A 19,388-nucleotide genomic window follows, 5' to 3' on the forward strand; every position below is an offset into this window, starting at 1 on the left:
ACTGATGCTTGTAGGGACATGAAAATGAACATTTGCACAGCTTGGTTCAACGTTAATTGCGCAATAACGAATACCTGCAAAAGTGGTACGGCTACTTTCATGGGGGATTTTAATCTGCATGTAAATCGGTCAAACCAGCTGAGTCAGGGTAGCCTTGAGGAGGAGTTCGTTGAGTGTATCCGTGATAGTTTTCTTGAACAGTATGTAATGGACTGATGAGGGGGAGCAAGCTATCCGAGATCTGGTCCTGTGTAATGAGACAGGAATAATTAATGACCTCACAGTGAGGGATTCTCTTGGAAGGAGCGATCACAGTATGGATGAATTTAAAATACAGCTGGAGAGTGTGAAGATAAAATCCAAGACCTGACCCCTTGTGCTTGAATAAAGGGGACTATGATAGAATGAGGGAGGACCTGGCTAAAGTAGACTGGAAACAGAGACTTTATGGTGCGACAGTTGACGAGCAGTGGAGGACATTCAAAGAAAGTTTTCAAAGTGCTCAGCAAAAGTATATTCTGGTGAGAAGGAAGGACTGTAAGAGGAGGGGTAATCTGTCATGGGTATCCAAGGAAATAAGGCAGGCTATCAAAGTGAAAGAGAAGGCATACAAAGTGGCCAAAAACAGCAGGAATCCAGAAGGTTGGGAAAACTTTAAAGGTCAACAGAAAGTCACAAAAAGAGCTATAAAGAAAAGTAAGATGGAGCATGAGAAAAAACTAGCACAGAATATAAAGACAGATAGCAAAAGTTTCTATAAATATATAAAAAACAAAAACAGTGGCTAAAGCAAATATTGATCCTTTAGAGGATGAGAAGGGACAGTTAGTTCTGGGAGATGATGAAATGGCTGAGGCATTGAAAAGTTACTTTGCATCAATCTTTACAGCGGAGGACACTAAAAACATGCCAGGACATGACGAAGAGACGAAGGTAGGTGAGGATCTGGAAACAATTATTATTACAAAAGAGCTAGTGTTGGGTAATCTAATGGAGCTAAGGATAGATAAGTCTTCTGACCCTGATGAAATGCATCCCAGTGTACTAACAGAGATGGTGGGAGAAATAGCAGGTAGACTGGCAGTAATTTTCAAAAATTCGCTGGACTCTGGGGCAGTCCCAGCAGATTGGGAAATAGCAAATGTGATGCCACTATTTAAAAACGGAAATAGACAAAAGATGGGGAATTATAGACCAGTGAGCTTAACCTCTGAAGTGGGGAAGATGCTGGAGTCTATTATCAAGGAAGAAATAGCAAGGCATCTTGAAAGAAATTGTCCCATTGTACAGGTTCATGAAGGGCAGTCATGCTTCACAAATCTTTTGGAATTCTATGAAGACATGACAAGCAAGGTGGACAACGGGCACCTAGTCGATGTGGTATACCTAGATTTCCAAAAGGCCTTTGACAAGGTGCTACATATGAGGCTGCTGCATAAGATAAGGATGCATGGTGTTAGGGGCAGAGTATTAGCGTGGACAGAGGATTAGTTGACTGACCGGAAGCCAACAGTGAGGATAAATGAGTGCTATTCTGGCTGGCAATCAGTGACTAATGGTGTGCCTCAGGGATCAGGTGGGTCCATAATTATTTACAATTTATATAGATGATTTGGAGTTGGGGTCCATGTGTACAGTGTCAAAATTTGTCGATGACACGAAGATGAGTGGCAGAGCAAAGTGTGCAGAGGACTGGGAAACTTTGCAGAAGAACACGGATACATTGAGTGATTGGGCAAAGGTCTGGCAGTAATGTTAGCAAATGTGAAGTCGTACATTTTGGTAGGAGTAAGAGCAAAATAGATTATTGCTTGAATAGTAAAAGATGGCAGCATGCTGATTTGCAGAGGAACCTGGGTGACCTTGTGCATGAATCACAGAAGGTTGGTCTGCAGATACAACAAGTAATTAGGAAGGCAAATGGAATTTTATCTTTCATTGCTGAAGGGTTTGAGTTTGAAAGCAAAGAGGTAATGTTACAGCTGTACAAGGTGCTGGTAAGACCACACCTGGGATGTGCAGATTTGGTCTCTTTACTAAGAAAGGATGTGCTGGTACTGGAGGGGGTGCAGAGGAGGTTCACTAGGTTGATTCTGGAGTTGAGGGGGTTGGCTTATGAGGAGAGGCTGAGTAGACTGGGATTATATTCATTAGAATTCATAAGAATGTGGGGGTGTATCTTATAGAAACATATAAAACTATGAAGGGAATCGATAAGATAGAAGTAGTGAGGGTGTTTCCAATGGTAGGTGAAACTAGGACAAGAGGGCATGGTCTCACGATTAGAGGAAGCAGGTTTAGAACTGAACTGAAACGGAACTTCTTCACCCAAAGATTATTAATCTATGGAATTCCTTGCCCAGCGAAGTAGTCGACGCTACTTTAGTAATTGCTTTTAATGCTAAGGTAGATACTTGTTTGAAAAAAAAGGAATTAAGGGATATGGTGAAAACGCAGGTAAGTGGAGCTGAGTGCACGAAAAGTTTAGCCATGATCTTATTGAGTTGCAGAGCAGGCTCGAAGGGCCGGACAGCCTACTCCCGCTTCTAGTTCTTATGTTCTGACTCTTTCTCAACACCACTCAGACATGAGAGTTACGGTGAACTGTAAAATATACATATCACTGTCTGAAAATGATTTTGTGCTGTGGAGCTCTGTTCAAAGACAGCAATAACAAATTGCATTGATGTAGCTCCTTTAACCTAACAAAATGACAGTAGGGTAGGTTTGCTCCTCTGCTGTCACTTCATAAAACTGCAATGTCCATGCATTGCCACTAACTAGATGAAAACATTAGCGTTCAACACATACTTGGTGTCATCATCTTCTACTGCCCATGTACTGTCACTGTGATGATACCTTTAACAAGGTTATGTTGCCCTTAGTTTTTTTCAAGTGGGGTTGTAAAAGCAGTGGTGACAAATGGCTGACAGAAACCACCAAGTTATCAGCCAGAGGAGGCCTTTAGGACTTTTTAAAACCAGTTCAGGTATTTTCTAGTTTGGTTTAGTTTTAATAAGGAGTCAAAAACTTCTGGGGACCTGGAGAAACAGCTGACAGTAAATATAAGATTTATGCTTCAACAGATATTTCTTGCCTGATCTATCCTTCTGAAACCTCTCCTGCCTGTAAGAACCTGTGTTTGAGTTTACCTTTTGCCAAGGGGTGTGTTAATGGGATGTTGCAGGAATTGGAACAGCTTTGTTATGATATTGTGTTGGTTGTGTTATCAAATAAGTTGTTATTTTAAATTCTGTTTCCTTTTCTTCGTGTTTCATCCAAAATGTTTTAAATAAATTCTGTTTTGCCTAAATCTGAGTGGTTTGACCAGCTGTATCACTTCTGGAATATCCACCTTACATCTGCCTTTACAAAAAATAAAAGTTAGGTACTGGGCTACCTTCTTAAAATGTTTTGAGGGGGGTCTGGCCTGGACCTTAACAATCACCATGATGTATTTTGGTTTACTACTCTGTATTAGCCCACGTAATGCATACCACTGACAGTTTGTTTCTCCTTGAGTTAGATATCTGAAGTTTATTTACAACACCAACTACTTACAAAGTTTTGTGCTTACTCTCACTCTCTCACACACATAACACACATCTCTGACAGACTACACTGATTCCATTACATAGAGAGACTGCTGTTGAGATGGGTACCTTTAGAGTGGAATGTCACATGTTGTGATGTTCTGGAACTGTCAGTCACAAACTATTCTTCAGAACCGAAAGATATTGCAAAGGGACAGGATTTAAGAAGAAACAGAGGAAGAGTAAGTCAGACTAGAAAGAGGAGACCTGCCTGGAGGATGAGGCCACAGTTGCCAAACACTATTGAATTTACACCACTGGAATCAACACGACTACGAACAAGTTTATTGTCTGAACTGGATTCTCACCATTCCCTACCCAGAGAACTCCCATTGTACCACTTCTTGGATCCTTTTTCAATCCAATTTACAAAGAAATAGAAGACATTTTACTGGGGTAATGAGATGAATTTGATCAGCTGTTTAAATAGCTGTACAGACATGCTGGGTCACATGGCCTCCTCTTTTCATGTAAGGTTCAATGATTCTTTCATTTACTTACTCATTTTGCCAATTTGTCATGTTCAATTTAAGCTACTTTGTCTACAGCTTTCTCTTAGGTGTGTGGTGTTTAAGAACCACAGCAGTTTACACTACAGATAGAGGTGTTTTGAATGTTTATGTCTGTGCTAGTTCTTCATTTAAGAGAAACAAAACGAAGCTCAGTGCTCTCCATCATCCTCTTTCCATAATCTGTAACTGAGTCCTGCCCAGCGACTGTTCCACTATCCGTTGTGGAAGGAATTCCATTGATGCTCTCTTTTTATTCTGTTGGGTGACCAAATTATTGACCCTTGTTCCAAAGACTCCTCTTTTTCCTTCATACACTGTCAAAATGGGTGTTAAAGCTTTTCTTTACATTTACTACTGCAGTGGAAATCTATGGTGTAAACAGTCTATACTGTAAACTCTGTAAACACCCAAACTGCTTTTGACAATATATTATCTAACTATTACTTTGTACAAACTCATTATTTCTTCAGTCTTGCACTCGGCTCATTTGAAAACCCAAAACGCTCCTTGGCTTTAGTTCCTTGTAATTGCACACTCATTGAATTGCATGTTTGGGTCATTTGGTCTCTATTCACCTACACCAGTCTGTGTCTCATCACTATTTACATTCCTTAACCATCATCCCAAACTGTATTATTGCAAAACCTATTAATATAAAATGCATTTTCTAATCATCTGCCATTTTGCTAACGTCTCCTTATCTTCCTACTGCCTATTTGTAAAACGTAGTATTTTTGTGATTCCTGAAAATTTGGAGATGATGCTACCAATGCCCAAATGAAAATTAGTGATATACTCAGAACAAAATTATCCAACAACATCCTCTCTTACCCTTCTCCAATCTGAGCGGTATACATTTAAACTGTAATATTTATCAAACTTTCTATCCACACTGCCACATTTCCTCGTGGAACAACCTGAAATTCATGTACTTTGCATCGATCAGATGACTTACTTTTATCCATCCAATTGGTCACTCAAAAATACTGCAATTACCTTTGGCTTTTACAGATCTGTGCTTTCTGTTCTCGATCAAGTTTCTCTAATTGTTCCCTCATTTTATGTACTAACAGGTTGTGCAAGCCCAGTGTCAGCCTCACAGGTCTAGAATTTCTGGTTCATATTCGGAAACTAACTATAATTGCCCAAAACAAATTGCTCACACTAAGTGAATTTCTGCTTGTCTAAACCAATGCAAAACATCTCAAAACTGTAGAAGTACCAGTGTTTATTAACACTGTTCTGAAGAAGGGTCACTGGATCTGAAACATTAACTCACGTAGAGTAAAAGGGTCACAGAGATATACAGCATGGTAACAGACCCTTCGGTCCAACTTGTCCATGTTGGCCAGATAACCTATTTAATCTTGTCCCATTTGCCAACATTTAGCCTATATCCCTCTAAATCTTTTTGATTCATATATCATCCAAATGCCTTTTAAATGTTGTAATCGTATCAGCTTTCAGCACTTCCTCTTGCAGTTCATTCAATATATGCACCACTGTCTGTGTGAAAAAGTTGCCCGTTGGGTCCCTTTTATATCTTGCCCCTCTCACCTTAAACATAAGCCCTCTAATTTTGGACTACCCACCCTGGAGAAAAGACCTTGCCTATTTACATTATCCTTGCCCCTCATGATTTTATAAACCTCTATAAGGTCACCCCCTCAGCCTCTGCGCTCCAGGGAAAATAGCCCCAGCTTACTCAGTCTCTCCCTGTAGGTCAAAAACTCCAATCTTGGCAACATCCTCGTAAATCCTTTCTGAACCCTTTCAGGTTTCACAACATCCTTCCTATGGCAGGGAGATCAGAACTGCAAGCAAAATTCCAAAAGTGACTGAACCAATATTCTGTACAGTCACAACATGAGCTCCCAATTCCTATACTCAATGCACTGATCAACAAAGGCAAGCATACCAAATACCTTCTTCACCATCCTATTTACTTGCGATCCATTTTCAAGGAACTATGAACCTGCACTCTCTTTGTTTAGCAACACTCCTTCGGACCTCACCATTAAGTGTATAAGTCCTGCCCTGATTTGCCTTTCCAAAATGCAGCACCTCACATTTATCTAAATTAAACTCCATCTGCCACTCCTTAGCCCATTGGCCCATCGGATCAAGCTCCTGTTTTACTCTGAGGTAACCTTCACTGTCCACTACACCTCCAATTTTTGTGTCATCTGCAAACTTATTAACCATACCTCCTATGTTCACATCCAAATCATTTATATAAATGACAAAAAGCAGTGGACCCAGCACTGATCCTTGAGGCATACCACTGGTCAGGCCTCCAATCTGAAAAGCAACCCTCCACCCTCTATCTTTTACCTTCGAGCCAGTTCTGTATCCAAATAGCTGGTCCACCCTGTATTCCATCTGATCTAACCTTGCTACCATAAGGAACCTTGCTGAAGACCCTACTGCAGTCCATATAGATCACATCCACTGCTCTACCCACATCAATCCTCTTTGTTGCTTCTTCAAACAAGCTCAATGAAGTTACTGTGTTTTCTTTACACAGATGCTGCCAGACCTGCTGAACTTTTCCAGCAATTTCTGTGTTTGTTCCTGATTTCCAGCATCCACAGTTCTTTCAATTTTTGTTAATACTGTGCTAGTTTGGGTCTAGGGAGGAAAGCTGTGAAAAATGACCAGACCAGATTCTAAACAAAAATTTTTAATTTCTTGATGAGGTGAATGAGGTAAATTTCTTTTCACGTTGCTAAATTATTTAATTTAGAAACTATTGTTAGTAAAATCCTCTGATACACAGTGAGCTCATTCGTACAATGAAAATAATGCAAAGCTGAATAACTGAAACATTCTACAAGCAGCAACATGGCAATAAGAGATAAACTGGTTTGAGATATGAATGTTGGCCTCAGCAACAGGAACGCATCCTCTCTTCTTCAAAATCATGCCCCAGGGTCATTTATATTTACCTGACTAGTTAAACAACTCATTTGAAAGCTAATGCAGCACTCCCTCTCTAAAGCACTGAATTATCTGCCTAGCTGTCATGCACAAGTTCAAGACAACAACATGCACCCATAACCTTCTGCATCAGGAAATGAGGAAGCCACTAAAGGAACCACAGCTGCACTATTCTCCTATAAACTGTTGTAGTTTCACTAAATGTAGGTATCCATCTTAAACTTACTTGCTCACATGTCCTATTCACTTTTCCTGTCTCACTTCAGTTACACTCACTCAGCACTATTAGTAACATCAATAATTTTATGTGGGAAGAGAGGCGGTGTGTTTGCTTTCTTTTTGACCACATTTGATGTGTAATGTGTACCCAAACTCCAAAGAGAAGTAAGATAGGAGCAACCTTAATGACATAGCAGACGAATTCTACTTGAGTTTCATTCCTTTAACTCTTTGTTGAATCCACATATGAGAAGAACCATATTCATAACAATTCATTAGTTATATCAGACATTTTGAAGTGGTCACCATCACCTCCAAGATACAGAGGAATCCAACGCGAACTTGTATTCCTTCACCAGGGACATAGCAGTCACAGACTTTGTGTCAGTATTCATATCTCAGGTGCCAAACGGCTGGACTCAGACCAATTTCCAGACAGTTACAGCAATTTGGGAGAAGAGCATTGGTTCAGGAAACTGGATTTATCTTTAGTGGTAGTATCTGTGTGGAGCCCCTCATTATAAAGGATACCTGGGGATCCCTGCTGCAGCCCAAGGATCTTTTCAAAGATGGAACTTTCAGTTGTCTCCTTCTTAGCAAATCTCTCAGAAAACTTGTGGGTGAGAATTGAGCTTGCCCTTGGGCAGCATGCAAGAGATGGGAATACCTTCTAGAGATCATACACTGACAGCAGTGTGTATTAGTGCTAGGTTGCACTACAAGGTTAGGCCTCTACTGCCTCGATGGCCCATCAGCTACAGGGGAACATCACCACCTGCAAGTGCCCCTCCAAGCCACTGACTCTCCTGACTTGAAAATATATCATCTTTCCTTCATCAGTGGCTCAAAATCCTAGACCTTCCCAGCTGTCATCGACAGAGGAGTAGATACACCATGCAGACTACATGTTCATTATCACCTTCTTAGGGATTAGCAATAAATGCAGGCATTGCCAGCCATGCTAACATCTGGTGGTGAATAAAAGAAAAAAAACTGCTGCAGTTCCCGGTGGTCCATCAACACAGTCTCAATGCAATAACATAAAACAAAGAACTGCAGATTCTGGAAATCTGAAACAAAAAACAGAAATTGCTAGAGAAAGTCAGGGGTAAGTGAGGACTGCAGAAGCTGGAGATCAGAGCTGAAAACGTGTTGCTGGAAAAGCGCAGCAGGTCAGGCAGCATCCAAGGAGCAGGAGAATCGATGTTTCGGGCATGAGCCCTTCTTCAGGATTCCTGAAGAAGGGCTCGTGCCCGAAACGTCGATTCTCCTGCTCCTTGGATGCTGCCTGACCTGCTGCGCTTTTCCAACAACACATTTTCAGCAGAGAAAGTCAGGGGGTCTGGCATCCTCTGTGGAGAGAAAACAGAGTTAACATTTTTGGTCCATAGACCCTTCATCAGAACTATTAGTAGCTAGGAAAATGTGCAGGATATAAGGGATGGGGAATGAGTGAGCAAATAGTTGGAGACAGAGCTTAGTCAGGCAGTTAAAAGGGATGATTAGCCAAGGTAAACTAGGAAGAAACTAAAGCTGATAATGGGATCCATGAGTAAGTGAAAATGGGTTGGCTGTGTTGAAAGAAGCCCATGTGCTGAATAGGTTGGGGCTGTTTTCCCCGCAGTGTCGGAGGTTGAGGAGTGACCTTATTGAAGTTTATTGAAATTATGAGAGGCATGGATAGGATAAATAGACAAGGTCTTTTCCCTGACATGGCCGAGTCCAAAACTAGAGGGCATAGGTTTAGGGTGAAAGAAGATAAAATTTAAAAGGGACCTAAGGGGCAACATTTTCATTCAGAGGGTGGTGTGTGTATGGAACTAGCTGCCAGAAGAAGTTGTGGATGTTGGTACAATTATAACATTTAAAATGTATCTGGATGGGTATATGAAGAGGAAGGGTTTAGAGGGATATGGGCCAAGTGCTGGAAAATGGGACTCGACTAGATTGGGATATCTGGTCAGTATGGACAAGTTGGACCAAAGGGTCTGCTTCTATGCTGTACACTTCTATGACTCTGTAAGACTCTATGACTCATGACAGGACCAGGGGTATGGGGCTGTGTGAAAGAAACAGAATAAAGTGTTCCGATTCTAAAATTACTGAACTCTGTATTGAATCCTGAAGGCAGCAGTGTTCCCAAGCAGAAAATGACTAGGGGTGGTGAATCAACATGGCAGGATCACCCATATCCTGAAGGCCAATCAATTCCATGACTAAATAAAAGGATGGTAACCTAAAGGTGTAACAATAATCATGATTATTCTTTTCCTTTAGAATTTCTGAATGTTATACAAACACTGTGCAAAAACCCTGTCCTAACCATTCCCAATGCTCAACTGATGCATTTTGTGGTACATAAATAACCTAATCCAGCAAGATTAACCTTTTCAACTGGTGAACACTCAATCAATCCAGTTAGGTGAAAGTGAGGACTGCAGATACTGGAGATTAGAGTTGAGAGTGTAGTGCTGGAAAAGCAGAACAGGCAGCATCCGAGGTGCAGGAAAATCGATGTTTCGGGCAAAAGCCTTTCATCATCATCAGTTGGTTGATGATACCCTCCAGCACATCTCATCCACTTCCTGCACCTCTGCCCTTGAACCCCACCCCTCCAACCACAATAAGGAAAGAACCCCCCGGTCCTCACCTTCCACACTGCCAACCTCTGGATACATTGCATCATCCTCCACCATTTCCACCACTTAAAAGTGGGCCTCACCACCACAGATATATTTCCCTCCCCATCCCTATTTGCTTTCCATAAAGACCGCTCCCTCTGTGACTACCTTGTCAGGTCCACACCCCCCAATAATCCACCCTCCCCTCCCGGCACCCACCCCTGCCTCTGCAGGAATTGCAAAACCTATGCCCACACCCCCCCCCCCCTCACCTCCATCCAAGGCCCCAAAGGAGCCTTCCACGTCCATCAAAGTTTCACCTGCACATCCACCAATATCATTTATTGTATCCATTGCTCCCGATGCAGTCTCCTCTACATTGGGGAGACTGGACGCCTACTCGCAGAGCACTTCAGAGAACATCTCCGGGAAACCCACACCAACCAAACCCACCGCCTCGTTGTTGTACATTTCAACTTCCCCCTCCCATTCCACCGAGGACAGTTGGTCCTGGGCCTCCTCCATTGTCACTCCCTCACCACCCAGCGCCTGGAGGAAGAACGCCTCATCTTCTGCCTTGGGACCTTGCAACCCCATGGCATCAATGTGGATTTCACCAGTTTCCTCATTTTCCCTCCGTCCACCTTACCCCAGTTCCAACCTTCTAGCTCAGCACCACCCTCATGACCCATCCCACCTGCCCACCTTCCTTCCCGCCTACCCACTCTACCCTCCCCTCCGACCTATCACCTTTATCCCTAGCTCCATTCAACTATCACACTCGCAGCCCCCTACCTTCCCCCCAGCCCCACCAACCCCCTCCCATTTATCTCTCCACCCACAAGGCTCCCGAGCCTCATTCCTGATGAAGGACTTATACCTGAAACATCGATTCTCCTGCTCCTCGGATGCTGCCTGACCTGTTGTGCTTTTCCAACATCACACTCTTGACCTCAATCAATCCGCCTACACTACTCACATGCCTCTGTGTATACTTTGAGAATTTGAAAGGAATCAAACTGCCTTTCACTTAGCAGGTCTCCTCCATGTGCCAAACAGGCACATCACAGAAAGCTTCTAGAATTTCATTAAACTGAACAATCTTTGAAGTGAACAAGAATAGAAAGCTGAAGCCTTTAAATTCCTCATACGTTAATGAAAGGTCCCCAGAGAAAAAGTACTGAGTAAATCATTTAATTTTCAAAGCACATCGAAAATCAAAATATAGATCCTGCAGCAGAAATATTTAAGGCCTGGACTTAAATTCAGGCCTTACGCACATCCTCCAAGCAGTAATGAAAAGCAGATTTCAGTGGAAACAGAGCAGCCTGAAGCAGAAAGTTTCAAAGCATTAGACTGAGACTGAATGGCACAGCTAAGTGACACATCAGCGAGGTCTCGTGGATCCAGCATGCATTGTGGCATTAGGGGAATGTGGAAAGTATTTCAAAATGACTAACTGGATGTCAGAAACAGTTTGATCATGTTACCACTGCATTTTCAGTAAGTTAAAATAAATACAATCGTGTCTAAAAAGCAATGTAGAATAATTTATCATTCCATCATTTGAATATAAACCTCAAGCTAACATGAATTAGTTTTGATGCTCTTGCATACTGCATCCTTTGCAGATGGAATACGCAGAAAGGCTCCTGTACTCCAAAGAAATGCTCCCTTTTTAGCCTGATGACCACATTTGTCTGCCAACAAATCATCCTAACATTTGCTCCACTATATTTCTTCTTTGCTGTTATGCTTTACCTCATGAAGACAGTGCGCACAGAGCTTCTGGTTTCGTATGTAATCGTACGTCTCCAATATCTTCACAAATAGGTGGCTGTAGAGATCGATGTGTTCAACATCAGAGGTGTTTATCCCAGGGGAATCATAGCCGTACTCAATTCTCTCGTCAGTGGTAATTTAGTGGTAGCGCTCCTGTTGCACGAGTCTAGAAGATTAATCAGTTCAATTCCCATTGCACAAGGCTTGAGCACAGAATCCAGGCTGACATGTATTTTGTGATGCACCTATCTTTAAGACAGATGTCAAGCCAAGGCTGCTCTCTCAGGTTAATGGCAAAGTGCACCATGGTTTTGTTTTGCAAGAAATCATCATCATTTCTCAATGTCCTGGCTAATATTTATTTTTTAATCTGGGTATACTTCAAAAGGTATTCATGGGCTGTGAACAGCTTTGTGGCATCCTGGATCACCAGAGATGCTTTAAAAATGCAAGGTTCTTTCTTATTCACAGTTATGCTCTCTGGCAGAGGTCTGCCACAACAATTAAAAGCTGGAATTGCCCACTGCTACTTTTTCTACCTCCAGAACCTATGATTTTGACCTGGGGGTAATGAAGCTATTTGGAGATCTGCCTTTGGTGGCTGAGACAAGTCACATCAACACATAGGGGTATTGGCAGGCCATATAGGCCAGTGTTTTATACCGAAGCACATTTTTTCTAGAAAGAGCGGAAGAGGAAATTTCCACATGAATAATTAAATAATTTTGGGGTAAGTGTTAAGGTATGATCAGTTGCTTGAATGCACACTGATAAATGTCTGCATAATGCTTCTCTCAATTAAACCTCTATGAAATACTTCAAATAGTTATTTGGTGATGCCAGTGACGAATCATTTTCAGACGCACATCTACATTCCCCGATTTGTGACAAAACATGCAGGTGTTTGAATTTTAATTTCAAGAATTCTCAGTTTTTGCAGCCCTTGAGAGATTCCTGCCCGGAATTCTCACCCCAGTATACATATGCAGGGCATAGGTAGTGAAAATACCTCCCAACCTCTGCTCTGATCCACATGGACTAGACCAGTTTGTAGCATTCATCCAAACAAATTGACAGCTTACACTCTGAAACTGTCTTTTTAAGAAGCATTGGTAAAAGTACTTTTGCAGAGTTAACTGAACAAAAGAAACACACAGGACCTCGTAAAAAAAACAGCAGTGTAAAGTTGTCAGAATGTGGATATTACTGAAAATGGGGACATCTTTTGTTGAAGCTTTGTGTCTTGCACTTATCAGGACAATTTGCAAGAAATAACAATGGAAAGGAAAACTAACATTAGTACAATGTGACAGCAGAGTGTTGATTACTGTTGGGTGTTGGCAAATAGACTTTGATTGGTAGAGGTTTTGCTACAAAGAATGCATCAGTGAAAGATGACTGATAGTTAATTGCCAAACATTGTTTAAATTTTAAACTAGTTAAGTTGACTCCTGAGGAATGAACCAGTGAATGGATGTCATGTACTTTGTTGAGTTGAACCAGGAGCAGTGCATGTACATGACAATTCTGTCTGTAAAGAACAGGGCCCTATGTATAAATAAAATGTAACTTCCAATACAGGTAAGTGTACTGCACTGCAAGCCTGATGCTAAGCCTAAATTGGTAGTGTAAAATTTTGCGCACTCAGGATTATCCAGCAAATGTTGTCCAAACATAGAATTACATCTAATATTGGACAGCTAGTTTGTAATTTAATAAGGCAACTGGGGAAGGGTAACAAATGCTGACCCGGCCAGCAACATCCATATTCCAAAAATTATTTTTAAAAAACAGTGTCCACTTGCCAAAAGAATAATCATTTCCATTTGCCAACAAATCAGAACTCTCCTCTCAGGCAGTATAAAGGTTGGCTTCCTTCATTTGATATTCTTGAGAATTGTTCTTATAAGCACAAGATGAAAAGCTTTGGCAATATATGTCTTTATTCAGAAATGCTCAAGTATTGAAGACTGTGCCTTTTCGCAAGTGACATGCAGAGGATGATATTCTATATGTGATTACGAGCACATTGTGGAAATTGTTTAAATCTCCTTTTAGCCTTTGCAATATTGCTATTAGGAAAGCCCAAAACAAATGCTATGCTCTTAAACACCTCTAATATTTGTAGAACTTTGATGCTAACTACGAGGATTGCCCCTTGCTTGACTTGTCACACATGTCAGTGCTCGCTAAGCAGGATTTAGGCACGTTGTAACAAACTGTGATGTTCTGGCTGATTTTCTGTAGAAGAAACAAAAACAGCATGATCTTTTATTGACCACGCCTCTCACAAATGAAAAACTCCACTCCCTCTTTCAGTGGAGGGCAGTGCTAGGGTCTGCGTCAGAGTGGGCAAATATCTCATAGTGAATATACATTAGGAGTTTGGATGTGAATAACTCAGTACCAACAATGAACCATATGAAAAAGCTAAAAGTGTACTGTGAAAAAAATTCAACAACAACTTTCAGAAAAAAATTAAATAACGACATTCAAGTGGTTTGATTGTGACAAATTCAATTTTAAATTTGGTTCTGCCTTTCATACTTCCTCAAACTATATTATGAGAACCCATTGTGACCTTTATAAAATGGGATATGATTTTCTTACCTCAAAACACACTTATTCCAGTTCAGCGCTAATCAATTTGCCATCTTTCATCCTTTGTAAACTTGAGCTGATCAAAATCATGTTGCCACATTCCAACTCACACTTCACTCATTCACCCATCACCCATCTGCTCGCTATTCTACATTCAGCAATGCCACAGTTTTAATATTCCTAGTCTTGTACTCAAATCCCTCCATTGCTTTGTCCCACCCTACTCTATCTTCCTCTCGTATGCAACCCATCAACTGTGTTCTCCACTTGCCTTGTTTCACTGTTGATGGCCAAGTCTCCAGGCTTCTTGACTCCATGCTCTGGAATACTACCTATAAACCTCTCCATCTCTCTAGGGGAAAGTGAGGACTACAGATGCTGGAATCTCCTGCTCCTTGGATGCTGCCTGACCTGCTGTGCTTTTCTGGCACCACACTCTCAACTCTCCATCTCTCTACCGAATCCTTTTCCTTTAATAGGCACCTTTAAATCTACATCTTTGGAAAAACATATCTGTTTGAATATCATCTGCTATGAGTTTTGCAAATTTTTGTACATTCTGTGCATTTTCTTGAAACTTTACTTCGTTAAAGACACTAGATAAATTCAAATTGCTGTTACTGTAATGGAATCGAGTGCTCATTCTACATAAAATGGGAAATCTCTCAACATTTCATATTCTTTCTGCAATACAGTCAGTTTAGCTCAGTTTGCTGCATGGCTAGTTGAATGTATAATGAAACTAACAGTGTGAGTTCAATCCCTGCTACTTGCTGAGGTTACCTCCTCCTTCTCAACCTCTCTCTGCACCAGAGGAGTCATGATCCTCTGGTTAAACTAGAACTAGTTGTCGGTCTGTAATGTGAGACCAGCCTTATGATCTGCTAAGACTGTAGTGACTGCTTAAATAGATTAGTTACAAATTCAGAGATAGATGGGGTCTACGATCAAGGGTAGGCAAAACACAAATGTGTTTGAAACCACTATCCTGAATTTCTGAACTCTTAAAAATACAACACAGAATCCCTACAGTGCAGAAAGAGGCCATTTGGCCCATTGAGCCTCCAAAGCGCATCCACTCTAACCCCATACTTCTGCATTTACCATGGCTAATCCACCCAGCCTATTCATCCCTGGATACTATGGGCAATTTAGCATGACCAATTCACCTAACCTGCACATCTTTGGGCTGTGCGAGGATATCAGAGCACCCAGACGAAACCCACACAGACACAGTGAGAACATGCGACCTTCACACAGATGTCATGATTTGGAGATGCCTGTGTTGGACTGGGGTGTACAAAGTTAAAAATCACACAACACCAGGTCATAGTCCAACAGGTTTAAATGGAAGCACACTAGCTTTCGGAGCGACGCTCCTTCATCAAGTGTTGGACTATAACCTGGTGTTGTGTGATTTTTAACTTTCCACACTTATGGTCAGCCAAGGGTGGAATTGAACCTGGGTCCCTGGTACTGCGAGGCAGCAGTGTTACCATGCTGCCCTACGTATAGTTGATGAATGAAGTTCGATTATAATTCAACAAACTTGAAGAATTGTTTTAATTGTTACCAAGTATTAAAATTTGGAAGATTTCAGCACAAATATTCGTAAGTAATAACTTTAAACTAAGAATTTTGTGACGCTTATATGAGACACAAAGAGTTTATTCCTAGTCAACTTCAGTTAGATTTCATTCTGATTCCAATAGGGACAATTTCTCTTAATGTGGTGAGAAGCAATTCTAGTCTTCCAGTCCACAGATGGTACAATGGGAAGCCTATGAAAGACTCCAAGATAACAAGCTTTTTCAAATTCTTGTAATGAGGAATCTTTCAAAGTCTCGCAAATTGACTCAATCTTAATTGTTTGCTGGTTGTTTTTCAAGCAACTCACTGTGTCTGTCTGAGCTTACACTTCTGGCCCTGATTATTAAAGGCTACTGTCTTTGTGAAACAAAGTCATTTGTCTGAAAACCCGATTGAAGTATGCGAGATGTGAAAACTCGTGGGATGTTACTGCTATAAAAACAGCAAGTATTTTTACAAAATGGAAATGTCCCTTTAAGAAGGTTTTATACACTGTTTTGGCTTGGCACAGGTCCCCTCATGTTGCACAAACAACAGCTGCCTTTATACATAGACCGCTACAGGAAATTTAAAAAAGGGACAGACATACAAAGAATACCATGAAGAATAATACATATTAAATCTTGGTAGAAAGACTGTGATTTAATATGATTTAAATCCCCTGGCAGTGTTAGCAGTGATGAAGTTTTTGGTCTTGAATCATATCATGCCAGACCCCATTGACAAACTGACAGCAAAAGCAGAATTCCTTCTGCCAGGGTTCTGCCAATGGTATGTGTGACCTGGCCAATGTTGGGTATGTGGGCAGTGCCACGTTTTCCTTCTCTTCTGGCATTAAAATGCCAAATAACTGTTCTGCATCTTTCCCTTGAAAACAGGGGTATGGTTCATATAAAATTGGCATCCAACCATTCCGAAGAATAATCCATGAGAAACCCTGTGGTATTATATCCTTACAATGTAGTCTTTCACTACCTTCAAGATAAAGCCTTTAAGCTGGCATTTGAACCACCAAGGTGATTAATTCTTTACACATCACAAAAACCTCTCTTATCGGCCCCATATTATTATAGTCAACTGTAAATTAAGAAAAATCTACAATAATGGAATCATAGATTCCCTACAGTGCAGAAGCAGGCCATTCAGTCCATTGAGTCCACACCGACTCTCCAAAGAGCAGCCTATTCAGGCCCACCATTCTACCCTATGTCTATAACCCTGCATTTCCCCTAGCTAACCCGCCTAGCCTGTACATTCCTGGACACTATGGGAGATTTAACATGGCCAATCCGCCTAATGTACATACCTTTGGACTGTGGGAGGAAACCGGAACACCAGGAAGAAACCCATGCAGACACGGGGAGAATGTACAAACTCCACAGAGTCTCCTGAGGGTCGAATCAAACCCTGGTGCTGTAAGACAGCAGTGCTAACCACTGAGCCACCATGCCACCCTAAAAAGTCAAGGAGCAAGTCTTCAGACTCCAAGGAATAACTTGCAGTCAGGTAAAATTGTTTTTCTTTAAGACACAGGCGGCAAAACTGGACCCAATGGAAATCATTTTTTGGGGTGTTCTGAGGTTCCTTAAGGTTCCAAATTGATGTTGCACACTTGCAATGTAAAGTACTCGAAAGTTATATCATAAATTGTGTTAGCAAATGTACACATAACATCACTGGAAACAGATTGAGCGGGCTACTCATGAAGTTGTTCAGTATTTGATGGGCACTGCCACTTTGGATCTCCATACTATAACCTTTACCTCTCTTACCCTGGTACAGACTAGCATGTACTAAAGCAGCAGGAGTGTCCCCACCAGTGCCTTTTGAAAGTTTGATCGACTGCTCAGAGATTGGTTTCTGCTTGACTTCTGGCTGGTTCTATAATTCTCCATAGTTTAAGGTTTCAGTCCTCCTTGGGGAATAAAGACTTTTACATAGGATTCACATGGGTACAGGATTAGGCCTTCCTGTTGGAATCAATGACTGGGAAAATAATGTGAGATTATACAGAGCAGGAGAAGCCACTGGAAGAGGGAAGAGGGGGGGTTAAAGGGTCTTGGTATCATGCCATTTCCTCCAATGTTTTTAAAGAGCAATTCTCCTTCCTAAGCCTCAGCAACAAATAATATTTGAAAGTTCTGAGCTTTGAGATGGACATGCATACTGTGGCAAAACAAAGGGGGTCACCCACACAGACACACATGCAAGTAAGAGCCAAATTGCCTAACAAAATGCTATAAAACAAATCATTGGCATCCTAAAGCAAGTATTTCAGCAGAAGCGAAATGTCCGTTTGAGAAGGCATTGGACACTAAGTGGTTACAGACTCACTCATTTATTCTAACAAAGTCGATGCTCAAGTGAATATGAGAGAGTTGTCTTAACCCCCTCACTGCCAATGCTGAGTTGGAAGGTGCAAGGGTAGGACTAAGTTGGAGGGCTTATGCTCGAAACGTCGAATTCCCTATTCCTGAGATGCTGCCTAACCTGCTGTGCTTTGACCAGCAACACATTTGCAGCTAGGACTAAGTTGGAAGTCATTTTTGGAATTACTCAGGAAGCTTGGGCAGCATCTACGGAGAAAGACGTGGGAGTCAACATTTCAGATGGATTCCTGATGATGAGTCATCAACCTGAAATATTGGGCATTTCCCCAGTCTTCAGCGCCCCAGTGTCTGAAACAAAAATACATATCTGGAGCAGACATTTTCTAACAGTGGGAGGGGATCAACAAGGTCACTGGAGACAGCCTCCTTAATGGCTGCTTCTGCTCTTACAGTCCTGTTAAAAATAGAGAGGGTGAGCACTCGATGCAGTTGGGTCAATCAGAGGGCTGGCAACACTGGGTAGGGTGGGCAATGCGGAGGGAGGTAGGAAACCTCAGGAGTACTTCAACCTGATGGCACGCCTGGAAGTATTAGCATAACAAATGTTTTCAGGAATGGCAGAGCTCCCCAGGGAGCGACAGGCACTGGGAGAGGGAGCCTCCAACTGCAAGGGTTTCCTGGAGTGAGACAGAGAAACTCTCTTATGAGCGAGCAACCTCTACATGCAACATGTATGTGGTGGAATGGGGGTAGTTCTCACGCACCAGACAAATGTCAGCGAGGGTAGAGGATTGACACTGGTTATGGTAAATTGACTGCCCGTTTCAATGGTGTGTGGGATGTTTTTTTAAAAAAAACAAGGACTGCAGGTGCTGGAAACCAGAGCACCAGATTAGAGTGGTGCTGGAAAAGCCGGTCAGGCAGCATCCGAGGAGCAATCTGCTTACGGGCGTCATGACACACATCTGGCTCCTGGCTCAGAGATAAGGACACTACCACTGCGCCGCAAGAGCCCCAGTGGAGAGCTGATCTGCACCCCAGTCTGTTCCAAGAGGCGGGGTATTTCCCTGAGTGCAGGAATTCTGCTTAATCAATTGTTTCTCCCTCCACGGATGTCGCCATACCTGCTGGGTCTAGATGGAATAGTACTGGGATATGAGACTCTGGACTCGGGAAGGGAGAGCAAACAAATTTCACTTC

The 19,388-nt window shown here is 41.8% G+C and overlaps 1 protein-coding gene across 3 annotated transcripts in view; it reads right to left on the bottom strand.

Annotated features, from left to right (window-relative positions):
* Positions 1–19,388, bottom strand: part of ddr2a (discoidin domain receptor tyrosine kinase 2a) — a 166,526-nt gene that overhangs the window by 83,845 nt on the left and 63,293 nt on the right. The gene's annotated exons all lie outside the window — the stretch shown is intronic.

Source organism: Hemiscyllium ocellatum, chromosome 9 (assembly GCF_020745735.1).
Source record: "Hemiscyllium ocellatum isolate sHemOce1 chromosome 9, sHemOce1.pat.X.cur, whole genome shotgun sequence".
Classification (NCBI taxonomy): Eukaryota; Metazoa; Chordata; class Chondrichthyes; order Orectolobiformes; family Hemiscylliidae; genus Hemiscyllium; species Hemiscyllium ocellatum.